Genomic DNA, 9081 nt, shown 5'->3' with positions numbered 1-9081 from the left:
GCCGCTCCAAATGCCCCACAGTGGCAGCTACCTTTACTCCTCCTGTAACCCGCTCTAAGACTGCAGACGCTTTCTGCCGCGACTCAAAACCCATCACATACACCAACCTTAATTGATTTTCATTTTTCAACTATGAAGTCCCATTGATGATCTAATCCTCAGAAGTCGCTTATGTTTGAGAGGAACCTCTGGTTCTCTAGCCTTTCTTTTTTCCTTATTTTATTTTATTTTATTTTATTTTATTTTATTACCAGTTGACAATCAACATGAAGATAAGTCAAATGTTTTGGCTTTACCTGACTATGGCTTCCATCAAAATTTTTGAGGAAATCATTCCTTTGTATTAACTCTCTTCTTCATAGATTGGATACTATTTCAAATTTCTTATGGAGGGTCTTCATGGCCTCCTTGAACAGATGAACAGATGTCTCTTCACAGTTACAGAATATTTGAAGAGGTTACCCATAGCACCCTGGAACCTCATTGATATTGGAGGACAAGAGGAAAATATTCTCCCTTTTACTTCTTCTGACCACATTACAATAGCCTCCAACTATATTTATTAAACACCCTACCTATCAGTTATACCAGTATGGTACATTTAACTATTTAATAATATTTTGATAACCACACATTTCTAATAAACTGCACTAGAAAACATTTTAGCCAGATTTTGGAATGTATAATCCTTGATCTCACAATCTCTATCTTATCCTTTACGTATTTAAAATAACTTACTCAGACCTCTATAACTGGCAAAAAAACTTCCCACTCTTTCCAGTTCTGCAAATATCCATCTTTATCTTCATTTATATATGTTCTTTACTCAAGCAATTTCCATTGCTATATTATTGTAACACCTTATTTTACTTACTAATTCACTTTTTTTAATACCATAAGACACAATAACACTAACGAATACATTTATCATTGGTTGTGAGAAGTTCCTCCCTAGGAGGACTAAGTATTATCTATCCCTCTTTATGAGGTCCAAATGACAAACTAATTTTCAATTCCACCAGTTTTTATCCTGGGGAACTAATAAATTTATTGGGCTTACTTACTGAACATGGGTTAACATTAGAAGAGTGTGTTTTCAGAAGTAGCCACACTAAGAAGTATCTACTCAGCATGTATATTAACTTTTCCATTGCTGCACAAGTGAAGCCCAGCCTTCTTAGTCTTTCCTAGCTTTTATATTCTGAGTTCTTTCCAAAAATTATGAGAATACATATGATGTCAGACTTTCATGCACCTGACGGGGAAAGAGGCTGAATACTCATAATGAGGATCCAGTAACACTTCTTACCATTTCTTTCTATGTGAAAGTATCCATAGTCTACACAGTAAGCCTTATGTAAGCGGAAACTACTGACTTTATGAAGATGGTTACTGTTTGTTTTAGGATAGTGCTTTGCAACACCATTTTAATAAAAGAAAGCTGAAATGAAATTACATTCTAAGATAATTGTAATGAATTAATATTTCCTAGGTAAATACTGTTAAATTAAACTTATAAAAAAGACAAGACTCTTTATATAGTACATGAACCACTATTATATGCATATTTTATTTATTTTTAAAGAGTACATGTAACAGATACAAAGATACAGTGAATACATAACAAAACATCATGAAATTGATGTTTATAACATCTGGTACAACTCAGCTTAGAAATACTGTTAAAACTATGAAGTTGGAGTTACTATTAAGTGATTTTTTTGACATAGAATCCTCACTATCCTTTCCATGGATCAGCATCTAATTATTTTTGTTTTTGTTTTTTTAACTACAGATATCGTTATCTCATAAGATAAATAGCATTATACATAAAAGGCACTGATTTTTTGTAAATGGAATCCATTGGTTTATATTCAGAATAATACTTTCTGATGAGTTCAGTAACAGCTAGCTGGGCCAAAATAACCAGTCTTCCTTCCTTCCTTCCTTCCTTCCTTCCTTCCTTCCTTCCTTTCTTTCTTTATTTATTTATTTCTCCCTTTCTTTCTTTCTTCCTCTTTCTTTCTTTCTTTCTTTCTTTCTTTCTTTCTTTCTTTCTTTCTTTATTTCTCCTTTTCTTTCTTGACTTTTCAATAACCTTTGTATGTTTGTCTAGATATTGCTTATCATTTATTGGGTTATGTCTGGGATTAACAGACAGAATATATAACTTAGAGTATCATATCAGACAAACCATTTGTATCTGAAGGGTCACCTCTTAATATCTTTGTCATGAAATGGTAGTCAGCATCATGACCAAAGAGGATCAAACCAACTGAATGATCTGCCTTTACAAATGTCCAACCGGTACCTTTCCTAGCAGAGCTGGTGTGACCAATACTCACAATCAAATTATATAATCTGAAAATGGAGGCAGACAACCTGAAAAATGTACTTCCCTCTTTCCAATAAAGAAATCAAGGGCTGGTGAGATGGCTCAGTGGGAAGAGCACCAACTGCTCTTCTGAAGGTCATGAGTTCAAATTCCAGTAACCCCATGGTGGCTCACAACCACTCATAATGAGATCTGACACCCTCTTCTTGTGTTTCTAAGGACAGTTGTAGTGTACTTATTTATAATAATACATAAATCTTAAAAAAAAGAAAAAGAAATCAAGTTGTAAGACAATACAACACATTCTTTCTCCAATAAATACCACTCTTTATCATCAAATTTATATTCAGACGAGGCATTTGTACAGAAAAAAAAAATGTCACACATTTCTTTCTTCAGACACATGGATGGAAGTAATGCCAATTTTTAAGGATAGAGTAAGGGACAGTGTTTATTGACAACTACATGTCTTCTAAAATGAAGAAGCTTGATATTCTCTAAGATTCTTGGGATTCCTTTGCTCTATATTTGCTGTCCACTCCTATTTCATCCCTAGTATACCCAGGGAACCAATGCTTTTGTTAATGCTTTGTAGTTACATAAACATAGTAAGAAAAAAAGCACACTACACTGTCTAAGTTTTTTATATGTTTTGTGTGTGTGTGTGTGTGTGTGTGTGTGTGTGTGTGTGTGTCCTGTATTCTATACATTACAGATACTTAATTCAATATGCCAATGTGGTAAATTATACTATGGCTTTCCTAACTTAGGTAGCCTGATTTATAAAAATCCATCTTTAAAAAGAGGAACAGATACACTGAATCTAATAGAAGAGAAAGTGGGAAAGACCCTCGAGCACATTGGCACAGAGGAAAATTTCCTGAAAAGAACACCAATGGCTTTGGCTCTAAGATCAACTATAAACAACTATAAACAACAATTTTATTTCTCATAAAATGGAAAAGCTTCTGTAAGGCAAAGGATACTGTCAATAGGACAAAATGGCATCCTATAAATTAGGAAAAGATCTTTACCAACCCTACATCTGATAGAGGGTTAATATTCAATATATGCAAAGAACTCAAGAAGGTAGACTCTAGAGAACCAATTAAAAATGGAATACAGAGCTAAACAAAGAATTCTCAACTGGGGAATCTCAAATGGCCAAGAAGCACCTAAAGTAATGTTCAACTTCCTTAGTCATCAGGGAAATGCAATTCAATATGACCCTGAGATTCCATCTCACACCAGTTAGAATGGCTAAGATCAAACTTAGGTGACAGCAGCAGATGCTGGTGAGGATGTGGAGAAAGAGGAACACTCCTCCATAAAAATAAAGAAAAAAAAAAGAGGAATTCACCTGAGTGCTGGTGGATTGCAAACTGGTAAACCACTCTGGAAATAAGTCTGGCAACTCCCCAGATAATTGGACATAATCTTACCTGAGGATTCAGTTATATCACTCCTGGGCATATACCCAGGATGCTCTAACATATGACAAGGACACATGTTCCACTATGTTCATAGCAGCCTTATTTATAATACCCAGAAGCTGGAAGCAACAAGGATGTCCCTCAACAGAGGAATGCATACAGAAAATGTGCTAAATTTACACAATGGAATACTACTCAGCTATTAAAACAAAGACTTCATGAAATTCACAGGCAAATAGACAGAACTAAAAAATATCATCCTGAGTGAGGTAATATACCCACGAAAGAACACACATGGTATGTACTCACTGATAGGTGGATCTTAGGAAAAAGGTTTGGAAGATCCACGATACAACTCACAGACCATAGCTCAAGAAGAAGGAAGACCAAAGAATGGATGCTTCAGTCCTCAGGGAACAAAATAATCACAGGAGGTAGAGGGACTGAAGGACCTGGCAGGTGTAGGGAGGAGGAGGGAAAAAGAGGGGACAGGGTCAGGGTGGGAGGAGACAAGGGAGAAGCACTGAGGGTCAGGAAATTGAACAGAGGTGTATAGCAGTGGGGTATGGGGAACTTGGCTCCCAGGACCCAACAAGGATGACATTAGCTGAAATAACCAACAAAGGGGAGAACCTATAGAACACATGTCCACAGGTTAGGTATGGCCCCTGTTTGATGGATGGCGTCATCTACCCATATCAAATATATTAACCCAGATTTGCTCCTGTCTAAAGGAAATGCAGGGACAAAGTGTAGAGCAGAGACTGAAGGAAAGCCCATTCAGAGATTGCCCCACCTAGGGATCCATCCCATCTGCAGATACCAAACCCAGACACTATTGCTTATGCCAATAAGCACTTGATGACAGGAGCTTAGCGGTCTCCTGAGAGACTCTACTACAGCCTGACCAATACAGATCCGAGTGCTTGTAGACAACTATCAGACTGACTCTAATGGAAGAGTTAGGGGACAGACTGAAGGAGCTGAAGGAGTATACAACCCCACAGGAAGAACAACAATTTCAACCAACTAGAACTCCCCCACCCCTGAGCTCCCAGGGACTTAACCACCAACCGAAGAGTATACATTGAGGAACCATGGCTTTAGTTGCTTATGTAGAAGAGGATTGGTTTATCTGGCATCAATAGGAGGGGAGACCCTTCATCCTGTGGAGACTAGATGCCCCAGAGGAATGCTAGGGAGGTGATGTGGGAATGGGTGGGTGCAGGAGCTCCCTCATAGAAGAAGGGGGAAGAGAGGACATAGGGGGTTAATGGAGAGGAATCCAGAAAGGTAGGTAACATTTGAAATGTAAATAAATGAAATAACAAATAAAAAATAAAAATAAAAAAATGAGGAATTCACCTGAGTGCTGTGGTGCTTGTCACCTATCTCTACTGAGAAACGTAATAAGGACTGACAGATTATAAATTAGGAAAAAAATGAGGGTTAAAGGAAATATGAAAGTTTATTCCAACAGGAAGCTAAAATCCTCCATAACATAGTCATTAAAAGTTTACTGACAAGCAGCTGAAAGAGTCGGATGCAGATATTTGTACCCAACTAATGGACAGAAGCTGCTGACCCCTGTGGTTGAATTTGGGGAAAGCTGGAAGAAGTTGAGAAAGAAGACAACCCTGTAGAAGGACCAGCAGTCTCAACTAACCTGGACCCCTGAGATCTCTCAAACACTGGACCACCAACAAGACAGCATACGCCAGCTGAGGACTGCCAGGTCTAGGTTCAGTCAGAGAAGATGCACCTAACCCTCAAGAGACTGGAGGCCCAGGGAGTTTAAAGGTCTGGTGGAGTGGGAGGTGGGTGGTGGCTGGTGGATGGTAGGGACATCCTCATGGAGACGGGGGGGGGGGCAGGGAGGAGGTATGGAATGTGGAACAGTCAGAGGGTGGATGGAGACAGGGGACTAAAACCTGGAGAGCAAATAACTAAATAAATAAATGAAAGATGAAAAGGTTTCTTCAATGTATGTGTGTGAATGTGTGTGTGTTTATGACTAGTTAATGTTAGTGTTTGGTCACCTATCAAATATACTATTAATTAGTGTCATCTCTGAATATTGGCTTTCATTGAATAAATATATATATATACATATATATGTATATATATATTTAACTTGAATAACAGAATTCTATTTATTTTATTATAATGTGATAGCTTTAAGATTACATTATATAAGCACTACTATAAAGCTATCATAATCAAGCAAGTGTGGTGATCATGAAAGAACAATTGATCAATGGAACAGAACTAAGTCCAGAAATCAAGCCATATAAATGTAATTAAGTGATTTTATATTAGTCGTGGTTAAAGGAATAGAAACGGTAGAATGATTAAATATTTACGGGAGATTTATTAGAGTGGCTTGCAGTCCACTCTGTAGTCCATAGTCCATCCATAACTGTCTCCCTAAGGTAAGGCCAAGTATCCAGTAGTTGTTCAGTCTGAGACTAGATGTCTCAACAGTCCCATCTGATGCTAGAATTCAAGAGGATCACTACAGACCTGCTAGACATTAGTCTGTATTGGAACCCCTAAGCATTACGTTCTAATATTAGTAAAAGTCTGCCTCAATAGCAGGAAAGATGAACCTTCCCATGAGAATGAGGGAAACAGAAAAAAAAAGCAAAAGCTTCCTTCTTGCTTGTCCTTTTATGTGGCTGTCACTGGAAGTAGTAGCCCAAAGGTCATTCAACCTTAAATTTTCCAATCAAACAAGTCCTTCAAAGGTGTGCCCAACGGTGTGGGTTAAGTCTCAAATCTCACGTTTCACAACTACATGTATATACACACGGGTACAAGGTAGAGTTTGTAGCAAAGTTCAAGGAATTCCAGGAAGCACTATGAAAGCCAGAAGCTAATTGGTATGTGGAGTCTTTGCAAGAAGATAGATCATGACATGTGTTAGAAAGATGTTCCCACAGATTCAAGCCTGCTGTAGAACCAAGCCTTGGGGTCAATGTTCAGGTAAATTTCATGGTTCAGTTGACCTGTAAATGTGTGGTCCGGACTGTGGAGGTCACAGACATGAAGTGCAGCATGGGGTCCAGATGGATGACAATTCAAGGCCATATCATCAGTGGGAACTTAGCGAAACTGAAGCTACTAGGACAGTCAGGAGTTCTTTGAGTTCAGTCCTGTGAACTATGTTCCAGGTGGCTAGACTACAGGTTAGCAGGGATATCACCATAAGAGAGGTAGATATCCTGCAATTCATGGGTACAGGGGAAGTTGTTGCATTTTCTCTTTAATGTGGTATGACTGGTAGTTTCTGGGGCATTGTTTTCCTGGTATAATTTTAAAATATCCGTGCACTTTCGTGGGTCCAATTGATTTAGATAAATGTATACAGTTGCATCTTTCTGATTTTAAGATTAAATTATTTGTCAGTCTGGACCTGTGAATGATACTGGGCTGATGGTATTGCTTATGTACATGTCAGAGTACTAAGTCATCCTGCTTCTGAATCTGTGCTGGTAAAATGGAGTGTCCCAGGATGAAGTGGAGTCTGACAAACCACTCCTTTAATAAAGCAGGACACAGCTTTGTCTAAACAATCCTGTGTTCAAGTCTGCATTAAAACCTCTTCTTAATAAATTCCAACTCTGATGCACATTGCTTATCCTGAAATTCTTTCTGTGTGGAAATCAAGAATCCCTGCTCTACACATCTTTAAAGAGAGTTCTTCAGGCTCTGTTTTGCAGCCGCAGCTTGGAGATTTGTCCTCTATCAGGGACCCACTGTAGCTGACAGGATGAACAGTAGACAAAAATGAGGGTATTTCTGAGAAAAGCTGTAGATCTGATTACTGAGGTGATCTTCTTACATTGATAGAGTGTGAGAAGAAGATAACTGCTATTCCTCAGGATAAAATCCTTGCCTTGTAAAAGATTTGTTTAGTATTCTCTTTGAAATGCTAATGTTCCTGGCTGCTTATGCAAGGTCTAGTTACTGCAGGTAAGAAGAAAATACTTAGGCATTGGTGACTGCATTTTGCTAAGAGTTACATAATTCCAGATCTATACTAGACTTGCATTTATCTCTAAAGTGGTGTGATTTAGAATGCCTTCATTTAACTCTCAATCATGAGACTGTTGCTGCATCATTAAATTCACACTGAGAGGAATGCTACCATTCAATATGAGCATCTGAAAATCTGAATAGGAATGTTACATGCATTGTAAATATTATAAGAACTGTACTATCAGTTACTTCCATAGGAAATTCTCATTCATTTTCCCACTCTGCAAACATTTCTTAATTGCCTTTATATGTGAAAAGTTATGAAATGCTGGCCATGTTTATAAAAACATCTTGAGACAAACTTTTTAATAAATGATCCAAATTATCCAATGATTGCTAACTGTGTATGTGCATAAATGTGTGCATGTGTTCGTGTGTATGTGCTTGTGTGTGTTGAGAGTCAATGAGTCAAATTACATTGCCCAGGTTGTATGGCCAAGTGTTTCTAGCACACAGATTAAACCCACATTTTAGAGCTACTGATTGTGCAATGAAGAAAATTTTCTTTTCTATAGAAAACTTCTAGCTAGTATATCAGTAATAAGAAATTACCAGGATCAGTATATCTGGGCAACAGGGGATAACCAGAAAAACAACAACAATAACAACAACAAAAGTGTTAAATATTTAAGGATGCCAATGAGAAATTACTTGGGTAGATTTCTTGCATTGAATATTGAAGCAGAAATACACCAATCCTCAAGACCTAGCCATCACTTTGTAGAAAGCAGCTACAGAGCTGACATGTTAAAGACATATGGAGCAGTAAAGCTCCTACCCCTCCCCCCTTAATTTGCACTTTCATTTCCTAATCTTTTGGCAAGATTTACATACCCACTTTCACCCACCATTCTAAATTCCCAGAAAAGCCACACATAAATGGTTAACATGGTAACACCACTATAATGTTTGGAGAAAACCTAACACCTGATGACCTTTGTAGCATCCCCACTTAGACTTTACTTACTTCCTCTAACACAATATATGAAAATCATACTAAGGTTTCACTTGCAGGAAATGTTGAAATAGATCTACAGGACTTAGCCACAGGGAGACAAAATTTCTTGCTATACTATATAAGATAAATGAAACAGAAGACATCAGTTTTCTTTTCTGCTCATCATTTTTCTTGCTGTGAAGGCTCTTTGGATTCATTTTCTGATAATCTACAATTAAGCACAAGAAGAAAGAGGAGAAGGAAGAAAGAGGAGGATGAGGAGATACAAAGGAGAAACAGAAGAACAGATTCTGGAGACATAGAAACCGCTATGA

This window comes from Mastomys coucha, unplaced genomic scaffold, assembly GCF_008632895.1.
Source record: "Mastomys coucha isolate ucsf_1 unplaced genomic scaffold, UCSF_Mcou_1 pScaffold18, whole genome shotgun sequence".
Lineage (NCBI taxonomy): Eukaryota > Metazoa > Chordata > Mammalia > Rodentia > Muridae > Mastomys > Mastomys coucha.
Note: the sequence above shows the minus strand (reverse complement) of the source record.